Source organism: Acomys minous (assembly GCF_964271855.1).
Source record: "Acomys minous genome assembly, chromosome: 8".
NCBI lineage: Eukaryota > Metazoa > Chordata > Mammalia > Rodentia > Muridae > Acomys > Acomys minous.
In genome coordinates this window covers 54,048,682-54,062,027 of record NC_140489.1, presented here as the reverse complement: position 1 = coordinate 54,062,027, position 13,346 = coordinate 54,048,682, and positions in this window count along the sequence as shown.

Genomic DNA, 13,346 nt, shown 5'->3' with positions numbered 1-13,346 from the left:
TGTAGAATGGAAATTCTCTTAATGAGCTTAAAAAGGACTAAGCATATTTGGCTGAGTAAGAAAGGATGGGTGTGCATTTGAGAATCAAATTGGGTTAATTTGATAAAATACATTGAATGAAAATTTCAAAGCTCTAATAAAAATGAGGGAAAAAAGATAGTCTTCAATAAGCAACACTCCTCCTTCATAGCCTCTGCTTCAGTTCCTGCCTCCAGGTTCCTGCCTTGAGTTCTAGCTGTGGCTTCCTCTGATTATGGACTGTGACCTATATGCTAAATAAACCTTTCCTACCTAAAAACATATTCTTGAAAGAACTGTTTAGATCTTCTGTGTTCAAGGTCATCTAAGCCTATATTCATAATTATCCTTCTTTCTTCCTGCTTTCCTTCCTTCCTTCCTTTCTTCCTTCTTTTCTGTTTAGTCACGTAAGAAACAAACATATGACCTGTGACAATTATTTTATTTGAGAGATTGAACACAAGCTGTAGTTTATAGTAAATGGCAAAAATTTGATGGTCAGAAGTTAAGATCATAGACTCCTATTCCATAGGACTGCACTTGTATTCTTAGCACACATATGGCAGCTCACAATCATCTATAACTGCAATTCCTCAAGAACTAAGGCCTTATTCTGACCTCTGTGAGCATAAGGCCTACCCACAGCACACAAACATACATGCTGGCCAAACTCCCATACACCAAAAGAAAAATAATTATGTCTCCAAAATTATTTTGTTTATCTGAATGATTTAGGTCTTGAGTTTATGATTTTTCATTAGCAAAGAAACTGGGTAATTTATAAGTTCAGTCTAGCCAAATGTTTTAACAAATATCTGCACATCAGATTTTCCTGTAAGTTTCAAAGATATATTTATACCCAGCTGTCTCTCCAAATCAAATAAATATAAGCTTCTATATTTGGGACTCTGACATCACAAGGCTCCCTTGGTGACTTTAACCTACAGCCTAGGCTGCAAAATGCTGCCTAAAGACTCTTTTTTTTTCACCTTTAAAATGGCATTGGCTTTAACTACTAAGACCATCATTGTAGGGCTATTTTAAGAATCAAAAGTAAATGGATGTCAAAAACATAGCACGGTACCTGGAACATTATAAATAATTCATATCTCTCACTCTCTGGCTGCACTATAAATACAATTAAGGGAGATATTATATCCTTTTCATTGTTTCCTCTGTGGCACAAAGAAGGCACTTAAAAGTATTTGTTGCTTCAATGCATCACCTGCACTGTCTTTTAAGAGGGAAACATGCTTGTGTTAAAATTTGTTCAAGTGCAAAATTCCTTATTAAAGAGTATGGATTAAGTTCTCAGACAAAATCATTTTCTCTGCAAATGTTATTCTTTTTGTCCATGGAGCTGACACAGGACCTCATTCTCACATTCTCTTAAATGCCAAGCACTGGACCCCTCAAACTTTTCCCCATTTGTACCCCCGCCTCTTTCTTCCTCTTCTTTTTCTGTTCCTTTTCCTCTCATCTTTTCTGTTTCTAACTTCTTTCCTCTCTCTTATTTCCTCCTTCCATACTTCCTGTTAATTCCTCCATCTTTCTGTTACTTCTTCTTCTTAACCAGTGCACATATCTCTATAGTAAAAACTGCAATTCTTTTAAAAATCAGCTTCACAATATCATACGTTTCCACCCCCTTGCCAGAGGGCAGCATTATGAATTTGTACTCTGAAGCAACACTCTTCTTTGTTTTATTTCAATAAGTGGTTGCTCATATTTAAAAATAAAAAAGTGTCGTCTGTCACTCCAACGTTGACACTGTTTTACTTCCACAGAGCCCATTGTAATGTTTTTGCCCAGTCATTTCATGTCTTCCTTCCATGAATATATTCTGGATCATTAGTGTGTGTGTCAAAATAGATAAACATATAGGTGACCTCAGAGAATATTAAAACCTGTCAAAATTTTAGGCAAACAAACAAGATAAAATGCCAACGGCTATCGAAATGAGGCGCAACTCATTCTACAGAGAAATCGAAAATATCTTTTTTATCCACTGCAGACTGTAGTATGTCAATTTTACTATATTCGAGGTCATTTCTCAGGTCATGCAACTTGTTCAAGGATTGTAAGAGTCAACTCTGTGAATACCAAAGGGTAAGAGAGGTGAGATATTACTCTCTCTTAGTAGATGCCAAGCGTCTGTTGAAAATAAAACCGAGAGAATTAAGGTGAAGATTTGGTTGAAGAGATTCAGCTTATTACCTGTCACATTGTAGCCATCAGAGACCACAAAGCCTCAAGGCTACACAGAGGTCTACATGTAACTAAAACATAGTTTGGAGAAATAATTTTCACCAGGGAAGGAGACACCAATGAGTTACTTAAGAAACAAATTGGTTATACAATACACAGTGGTCTGTCCTGAAAAGATGCATGCATGTAATATTATATAGACAGAGCAGTTTAAAATTTAAGAGTGTGTGTGTGTACATATACATATATTATACGTGTCATAACAATTAATGAAAAAAGAGGCCATGAATATGCAATAGGATATAGAGTGGTATTTGAGAGGGATTGAAAGGAAGAAAGAGAAGAGGATATTGATATCATTGTAATCTCAAAAAACTATGTTAAATTGCCTATGGCTCTTTGTGTATGGATTAGGCCTTGTCAGCTTTCCCCTGTCCACTTTAGCATGTCTATTGTTGTCCTGTTTGAGCAACAATCACTCTGATGAAACTTTATATATGTAACCTGTTGTCATTATTAGGAAACACAATCTCTCTCTCTCTCTCTCTCTCTCTCTCTCTCTCTCTCTCTCTCTCTCTCTCTCACACACACACACACACACACACACACACACACACTCACACACACACACACACTCACACTCACACTCACACACACACAAATCCAGTTACTCTGTCTCTTCACTTCCCCTTTCTTCTAGTTCTCTGGTCTCTGAAAAGAGAGATTTGATGGAGACATTCAATTTAAGATTAAATGGTTGAAGGTCTCTTGTTCACTGCATATTGTCTAGTTATGGGGTTCTGTATTTCAATATACTACAGGTGAAAGCTTCTCAGATGATAACTGAGGAAGACGCAGATCTATGCATATATCAGAATTTTATTAGCAGTTATTTTATTGATACATTTCTTTAGTAATACTTGGTTTTCTGAAAGGTCCCTGATCTTTCTATTCTCAGATTTTTAGTCACCCAAGCACCGTTTGGCATGGAGTTCATCTTATAGAGTTGTAATCAAACTAAATCAGATATTGGTTGGTTACTTCTCTGGCTATGACTTTAAGCACTTTGTTCAAGAAATATGGAGAGAGTGTCCCTGATTTCAATGGGATTGATTTCAGTTTCTCTCCATTCAGTTTGATGTTGGCTATAGGCTTCCTGTATGTTGCCTTTCCTATGTTTAAGTATGTGCCTTGTATCTCTGCTCTCTCCCAAACTTTTAACATGAATGGGTGTTGGATTTTGTCAAATGCTTTTTCATTATCTATGGAGATGATCATGTGGTTTTCAAAAGATACATTGATGGATTCCATATATTTAACTACCCCTGCATCCTGGGATGAAGCCTACTTGGTCATGGTGAATGATATTTTTGATGTGATTTAAGGATTTGGTTTTTGAGTATTTTATTGGGTATTTTTTCATCAATGTTCATATGAGAAATTGATCTGAAACTCTCTTTCTTTGTTGAGTCTTTTGGTGGTTTAGGTATCAAGGTGAAGTTCCTAGTGCTGTATTATTTGAAAGCTGGGATACTTGAGATGGAAGCTTCATACCCCTATCTAGTCAGGTGAAGCCTTGGAGAGAAAACATTTGTATATTTAAATAAGACCATATGCTTAAAACATTTCTTCAGCCTATATTTACATTCTTTAGTGTTTTAAAATTTGAGAAATATTGAAAACAAGTTTTTTTAAAAAGGAGAAATGGGGCCAGGTGTGGTGGTGCGTGCCTTTAATCCCAGCACTCGGGAGGCAGAGACAGGTGGATTGATGTGAGTTTGAGGCCAGCCTGGTCTACAAAGCGAATCCAGGACAGCCAACATAACATAGAGAAACCTTGTCCTTAAAAAAAAAGGAGAAATGGATATCCCATTTTAGTGAAGTGTAGCATTGTGATCTCATTTGATTAAAAAAAAAAAAAAACCAAGAAACACACAAAAGATAAGGCTGTGTCAAGTGCTTCTTATTTGCCTGTTCAATTGTTAATATGTTATACATTTCCAAATTCAAATAATATATTTGACACTAGTCCATAAATAAATGTAAACACTGGTCAAGAGAAAGTGGCAAAATAGTTGGTGACCTTGGTATAGCTCTCTTCCCTATTAAAGAGTTGTCATCTTTACAAGATTTATTTTGTGAAAGTTTTGTCAAAATGCATATTTTTGGAGACACAGACACCTGCATTCTAACACTCTGGAAGAAGAGGCATGTGGGTCTGAGGTTAAAGGTGAGCCAGGACTATCAGATGAGACTATGTCTATAAAAAGTAGCCACAGAAACTATAGTAACAACAAAGATCACAATGTTAAACTTAGATTGGATGCTAAAAAAATTTTGAAGCACAAATGTTGAATGAGCATTGTTCATGTAGAAATGAAATATTAAATGAATATTATCAATCTTAACATAATAAAAAAGAACGGTCTATGAATGACATGGTTTTGCTATCACAAAAAGTCAGACATTTTTCAAGTATTGAAATATGTTCTTGGGAAAGAAAAGTTTCAGTTCTGCAGTGAACATCCTCAGGGAAAGATGAAAGAATAAAATGCCTTCGAGATTGATGCACAGCTGGATAATGCAGAGAGAGATCATTTTAAGTCAGAACATGGGGTGTGAACTGGGGAAGCTTTTGCACCTGTACTTGGCTTGATGCTGAATTTAGAACACATTTTCTGCAGGTCAGAATTTCTCTGGAAGCACAAGCTTTTCACTACTCGGCAGAGACAGGACAAAAGAACTCTCTGATTTATGAGATTAGAATTTATTTTCCAATATTGTAGCATGCATTGAAAATAGGTGACATGAATTCATACAAAGGTCAAACTCCTGGGTGCTCATGGGAGCTAGAAGGCCACTTGATAATAGCACTTCAGGATAGTGTGAATGGATACCTAATCCATTTGTGGTCATATAAAAAGTATTTTTCATGTTTCCTGCGATCATTGTTATAGGATAGGGATAATGTCTTGCCAAACATACAAAACTCTGAAAAATATCAATGGACACCATGTTCTGAGATACCTGTTGCTTATTTAATTTTGAACACTTTTAAGCCTATGTTTAAACCTTGTATGTAAAATTAAAATTTTGAAAATAGAATTATTTGTGTCTGTGATGGCATTCTCCTTTTAGAAGTTAATAATTATTAGTAAAACAATCATGAGTAGTATGGTATGAGTGATCTGACACTGGTTTATCTAAAGAAAGGATAGAAAAAAAACACTTAATGACATTGTCTTTATTTAGATTGGGGTCAATGCTAAAATAGAAATGTATAAAAATATTTCTTTTTAAAATGGACACACACACACACAGAGAGAGAGAGAGAGAGAGAGAGAGAGAGAGAGAGAGAGAGAGAGAGAGAGAGAGAAGAGAGAGAGAGAGAGAGAGAGAGAGAGAGAGAGAAGACTACAGTGGTCATCATATCCGCACATGTCTAATTTTGTGTAGAATGAATGGTTTCAGTTTCAAATTTGAAGGCTAAGTGTAACTGGAGAGCAGAAGAGGTAGGGGTAACTAATCAGCAGAAATCCAGACACACATGTAGAATTCAGTGCAGATTTATACCTCAAAGTTAACACATGCAAAACTGAATATGTGTTATTACCTCTTAAAATGGCTCCTTCATGTCTTCTTTATGTCTCCTAGTAGGTACCTTACACTATTGTTCAAGAAAGAAGAAACATTGGATTGATTCCTGACTCTAGGTTTACATCTCATATACATTTAGCAGATTATACTAGATTGCTTTTCAAAATATAAGCATACTTCTCTGCCTTCACCTCTTGTCCTCCCATTCCACAGTCAACTCAGTTTGTCTTTGTTTGTAACTTCTTTTAAGGTGTCTTGTTTCTCTCCATTTGTGTCTATCATCTTATTGGTAAGGACACTTGAAAATATCGTTATCTGTATAATAGGATTATACTTCTCACTCTACCAACACAAAAGTGTCATCATGTCATATATTTGGACATTGGAATATACAAAAATTGAGGTAATTACATTTTGGGGAATAGTCCAAGTTCAAATGAGTCTGACAGATTTGTCAGGAAATGTCACCACGATTCCTGTTATTAATCAGAAACAATTAGTAAATAGATGGTGAGAGCATTGCACTGTAAAAGAACCATTCATTTGAGGATGTGTCGCTATTAGAGATTTAAAGTATTTCTTAGGTTTTAAAACTTCTGGAGAACATGATATAAGAAGAAACTTTCCTTTATTATGTCCTTTCCAGAAATATCTTTCAGGATATTTCAGGGATATCCAGTGAAGATAATAAAAAATAGATGTCTGTGCCAAGAACTCTTGAAAAGGCTCCCTGAGTGCTCAATGGAGACACAGTGTGCGGTCCAGTGACTTTGAGCTTTTCTTCAACATTCCTACTTTACTGAAATAGGAATCTTTATTTCAGCCCTATTATATTTTTTTTTAGTACAATGAGACAGAAATATAGGATAGAGAAAACCATAACATATATTGGTTTGTTTATCTTTAGAACATTAAATAATCAATATTAAGTATTTATAAATATTTAAAAATTTATAATATTAAATCATTTTGAATAATATTCTTGGCCAAGATTGTTTGGCTTTTCCTCTAAGGAATGAAGTTTACATTTGTGAGGTCTTCAAAAATCTTTCCAGAAGAGTTAGATTTCAATTCTTCAAATTTGCTGGCCCTGGTCTCAGCTATCTCGTTCTTGCTTGATGCTTATATTTTCCTGTATGCTGTCTCCTTTTCTTTCTATCTTTTCCCACCGTGGTATTCCTTCAGGATTTTTCTAAAATCAGTTTGCTTCTGTTCTTTTCATAGTGAGAATCAACTTTTCGACACACTTAGCACTCAACACTGTGAGTGAAGAACTTTGGTAAATGGAAATATGTAAGACATATTCACTTTATTTGAGAAATTTTACTTGGGCATTTTAGTGTTGAAAGTATCTGAGAAATGCAATTTCATACAAGATTATGTCACTTTTCTGGGTAACTGAAACATGTAGAAGGGACAGGTGTCACTCAGAAACTGAGGCTGAGATCTAACGCGTTATTGTCATGCCACAGTCTTTCTCTTCTAGTAATGGCTGAAAGTCCATTTGTGATGCTGTTGACTAATTGTTATGAACAAAATACTTCTGTTGACTAACAATGGGCATGTAAAACAAAGGAGAAATTATGTTTACAATTCATTGATTGCTTTGGGTTTATTAGCCACTGTGGAACAACATAAAGTATCCTAATGCTGATAAACCCAAATTCTACCTCCAAGGTGGGATATAGAACTCCCATTTTAAAATGTGAAATATTTGACACTCTTCTTTATAAATCCACCCAGTATCTCAGAGTAAATGGTCTACCTGAAATATTCCAATGTAGTTTCTAACTTGATTTCTTATTTCCTTTTCTCTCAGTCAGATATTTGCAGCATAAGGAGTGTAGTCTTATTTCTCCATTCATGTGTCTTCTCCATGGAAAAACAATGTGATTGGGAACAAAGACTTCTCTTTTACCTCCTTCCTGGGTTATCAAATATCAATTCTTGTAAAACTTACCTGAGCAATCATAAAATGACAGTAAATACCCTTCCCATTTACATATTAATTTGATTCTCTTCTCTTCTTTACTGTTACTTCCTACTGGTATATCATGCATTGATTGATTTACTATTGCTTGGATCATCTCCTTATATTATCACAGCATGCCAGAAGCTAAGCTCCTTGATTAAAGAGACATCACAGTAAGGCTAGAGAGATTGTTCATAGTGCTCATATGTATATGCATGTGTGTTAGACACACATACACATAAACTAGATTAAAAACAAATCTTACAAAAGAAGAGCTATCACTCATTTATTCTTCTATCTCCCTTAGCACAATACTTAGAGAAGTCACTCAAACAGTATTGACTGAATAAAAAGGTATTAACTGAAAGGAATACATAAGAGTTTTGTAATTTTTTAAGGTGCTGTTATATTTAAACATTATTATGCTCTTTGAAAAGACCAGAAAACTTTGAAGAGAATAAAAAGAAATGGGAATGATAAACACATATTTTTGTCAACTAATCTTTAAAACAGACAAGAAGTGTTTTTTTCAATTGAAAATAATAAACTTTTATGTTCTTATTTACTTATCTGGGAGTGAAACAAATAGTTCTTAGATATTTCTAGTGTTACCAAGTTATACAGATTTTTTAAAATATATTTTTCTATATTGTTTGTTGTCCATGAGGAGTCTTTTCATACCAAGATGTCAAATGACAGTTCCAAGATTGAGATATCTATCTGGTGGTTGAGATGATAATTAGTATCCTATCTTAGAATTTCATTTTTTGTATTGAAGGATTTTTATTGACTACTGAGAAAACTTTATAAATGGATTGATGAAGAGACTCTTCAACATTTAATTGTCCACACTAGCTGGGATCTTAATGGATCATAGCTTGATCCCTCTTTAGAAAACCAAATTTATCATGTATCTTTTGTGAAATTATAGATACATAGATATTTATTCTCTACATTCCAAATTCTTCAGATAGAGAGATCTGTGTTTGATGATTGCATAAGAACCATAGTAAATGATAGAGTTAGAATGTCTTTTTAAAAAGAAATGTGAAATGCAAGTCTATCTTCCTAATATTTTGAGTGTGTTTTCAGAACAAACATACACACAAAACCTTAAATATAATGTTTTGATTGTATGAAAGTTATAAATTAAACAAGAATATTATTAATAAAATATTCTAAGTATTAATTCTTGCTTCTTTTTCATTCTGACATACATATTTTCTTGACCAGAAAAAGTTAGAATCCTTAGACTATTTTTGATCCCACCCTAGGGACCCCTGACTCATATCCAGCCCACTTTCTGCCTCATACTTGTACTGTGTGAGGCCCGTGCTCAGGACAGATAATCTTCTGCTCCTTTGGTCAACTCTTGTATCCAGGCTTATACCTATACCATTTTAGAGAAAGATTTGTATAAAAGGCCAGAAGAAACAAAAGAAGAAAAAATAAAAAAGAGTGAGTGAGCAGTTGTTTTCTTTATTTTTAATGTTCTTTACCTTCTTCTGCTTCATTTGTGCTCCCTGAGGGGCAGGGATGGCATTTGATTACTTTCTTGTTTTATTTTGTCTCCTCCAACTGAATACCATAGACTAGTTGGCTTATAAACAAAATATTATGTCTTTATTTCTCAGAACTAGATGCTGAGTTTACAAATCAAAAATAAAAATACCAGGAAATACGGTGTCAAGTGTGTACCTGTTTCATGGCTTGTTTTTGTTTTACTTTTATAGCAATCACATACAAGAGTGTAAAAGGAACTTTTTCTTTCAATTAGAAGGCTAATAACACTCAACATTTTGTACCTTCATAACTTGACAATTTATTTTTTTTTTATTTAAAATTTTTTGAGACAGATGGGGCTTCTCTGTATATCCTTGGCTAATCTGGAACTTTCTCTGTAGATTACTGTAGTCTCAAACTTAACGATCTGCCTGCCTTTGCCTCATGAGTGCTGTAATTAAAGGCACGCACCACCACCACATGGCTCTGACAATTTCTTATAGTCCATTCACCACACAAGTTGTAAAATATTCATGTGGGGAGGAATATGGTGATTGTTCTGTAAAAAGCCTCATGTGGAACTAAACAGGCAGACAGAGGTATATTGAATGGCCGAGAAACATTAAAAGAAATGCTCAAAGGCCTTAGCCATCAAGGAAATGCAAATCAAAAACCTACTAGAACGGCTAAGATCAAAACTCAAGAGACAGCACATGCTGGTGAGGATGTGGAGAAAAGGGAACGCTCCTCCATTGCTGGTGGGAGTGCAAGCTTGTACAACCCCTTTGGAAATCAATCTGGTACATTCTCAGAAAATTAATAGTAGTGCTACCTTAAGACCCAGATATACCACTCTTGGGCATAGACCTGAAAGATGCTCCACCATACAACAAGGACAGTTGCTCAACTATGTTCATAGCAGCTTTATTCCTAGTAGCCAGAATCTGTAAACAACCTAGATGTCCCTTAAAAGAAAAATGGACAAGGAAACGGTGGTACATTTACACAATGCAGTACTACTGAGGTATTAAAAACAAGGAAACTTTGAAATTTGCAGGTCAATGGGTGGAACAAGGAAAGGTCATCCTGAGTGAGGTTAGCCATACCCAGAAAGACACACATGGCCCATATTCACTATAATTGGATATTAGCCCAACATAGATAGCCTCTGACAGACTCCACTTGGTGGGGGTTTGGGATAGATGCTGTGACTCACAGCCAGACTCTACACACAGTGCTGAGAGTTATATGGAAGAGTGAGAGGATGGAAGGACACAGAGGGTTCAGGATCTACACAGGGAGACTATCAAGTCCTTTGGATCTGGACCAAGGGCATCCTGCATAAACTGTTACACCAACCAAGTCAATGCAGGCCGAGAACCAAGACACCCTGTTCCAATGTAACCAATAGGCAACTCATCTTCCAAGGCTGTGGTGGGAATCAGGGACTGTCTCTGACATGACCTCTGGGGCCTGAGATTTGATCACTTCCCCTTGGTGGGGAGGCCCTGGGGGCACACAGAGGAAGGATGCAGGCGATCCAGATGAGACTTGATAGGCTGTGGTCAGATGGTGAGGGAGGAAGCAGCCCTGGCCTCCATCAGAAATAAAAAATCTAGAGGAGGGGAATAGGTCAGAGGAGGGAGGGCGGGCGGGAATGGGAACATTCAAGGGAGGAGATAACAATCATGATGTACGATATTCATCCCAAATATAATAAATAAATAAATAAATAAATAAATAAATAAAGTATTTTTAAAAAATTCTTTCACACACAGAATTTCAAACTCAAGTTCTTTAGCTAGCTGCCTAGTAGAATATTTTCTGAAAGCCCAACCTTTACTGTTCCCTGCTTTTTACTAACTTTTCTGCTTGAAAGAATCCTGGAATAACCTTTTCCCAATACTTTCCCACAGCTGTGAGAAGGCTTAAAAGGTTTTTATCAGACTAACCTTCACAGATGAAACACTTGAAGTCCACTTCCTACATTAGATAATACATTGGCAGCTGCTGTTTTATATCAAAGGGAAATCCATCAATTAATAAGTGAACATGACAGATAAAGTGACAGTGTTTTTCTCTTCTATAAAGAGAAAGCTAAAGAATGAGACAATGGGCAATCTAAAGAGGAAAGATCACCCTGAGAAAGAAAGGGGATCGCCTGAGAATGCAAAAAGAACACTAAGTAGATCTGTCAGATCCTTTCAGAGTTTGCTGAAAGATGCATGCTCTCACAGAGACCCTGATCAACAGCATTCTTCATCTTACATGCATTCTAAACCTAGCTAAAGAGAGGTCGATTACATTGAGGAAAATAAGGTTTGGAAATGGTGTCAGTGGGGAATAATTTTTCCAACTGTGTTGGAAATCCATAAATATGAATATGAGTTACTTATCTCCAAATTAAACTTGATAAAACAAATCCAGGCATTGTTTTTATACTATATGTGTAGGTACGTGCACAAGTTTGTATCACTACAATGTGATTAACTAACATTAACTTTAATGTATTTGCCGTCAGAGAATTTGTTACACTTTAATAATATAACTGAATAAAGTTTTACTGAGTTTTCTCTGTGGAGCTGCATGTAGGTTTTACTGGCAAGAGAGTGCAAATTACAAAAAATTTGTCTTCATAAAATTGTAGTCAAGTGATCAAGCATAATATCATGATAATGTGCTACATTTAATGGACACAATTCTTTTTCATATATATGTATACATATATATATATATATATTATAATTAGTTGACTCCTTATCCTGTGGTTTATTGAAGTAGGAGCACTGTAATTGATTTTATTTTATTATTTCACAAATTAATGTTTCAAAAGACATACTAAGTGTTTGATATCTAGATACTCATATATTATTAATTAGGGCTGATAAAATTATACTCTTTCATGTTTTTATATGAGTAACAGAGAAATTTACAAGATTAAAAAACTTGCAAGAATCATATGGCTCCCTCCAAAGTTGTAAAAGCATGTAGCACTTGCTAGAGAAAGGAAACATTGATGAAATTGCTTAGCAAGCAGCTCCAAAATGTACTTACATATGTCACCGTGCATGCAAGGATTGATTTTTATTAATGGATCTGGCTTTGCATCATCCATTCTCAACCCTATAAGTAATCTCAGTGAACTCATAGTTAACTGCTGTAGTCTTGTATGGCAGACAATTGCTCCAGAAATACTTGAATATTACAAATGTTTTGACCTTTTCAAAGAACACATGATACCATATAAACTTGCAGATTATCTTTGACTATTTTAAGATGGTTAAAATAAATTAATGTTAAATTTAAAAAGATTAGATGGTCAAATGTAGTTTAGGTTTAAAAAGAAAATTGATGAATATCTCAAAGTTGTTCACATTTAGAATGAACATATATACATACATGCATACATGTTATTTCCTAGTTTGCCATCTGATTTTGTGGAAAGAATAGAAAGCCAATTTGCAATGCAATATCCCCATTATCTGCATCCCATAGAACATGTGACTATAACTTCCTTTTTGTATAGATAATGGCTATTTTAATTCATGCTCTTATGTTTGCACAGTAACCACTCTTATCCTCCGAGCTATCTCTTCAGCTTTGCAAATATGGTCTTTTGCTTAAAATTATCTATTTGCTTCAAATCATTGTTGGGTGGAGCCTCTCAGAGAACAACTCTGCTAGACTCTTGCCTGCAAGCAGAGCAGAATATCCTTAATAGTGTCAAGGGTTTTTAATCTACTTGGACTTTAGTTTTGTGCAGTATAGTAAATATGGATGTACCTACATTTTTCTACATGTAGACATTCAGTTAGAACAGCTCCATTTGTTGAAGATGCTATCTTTTTTTTCCTTGTATGGTTTTAGCTTCATTGACAAAAGCCAAGTGTCCATAGGAGATGAAGGAGATACAAATTAAAAAGGAACAGCAGGTTACCAAGAAGAGACTTGATACCCTATGAGCATATACAGGGGGAGGTAATCCCCCTCAGTAACAGTCATAGGGGAGGGGAATAAGGGGAAAATGGGAGGGAGGGAAGAATGGGAG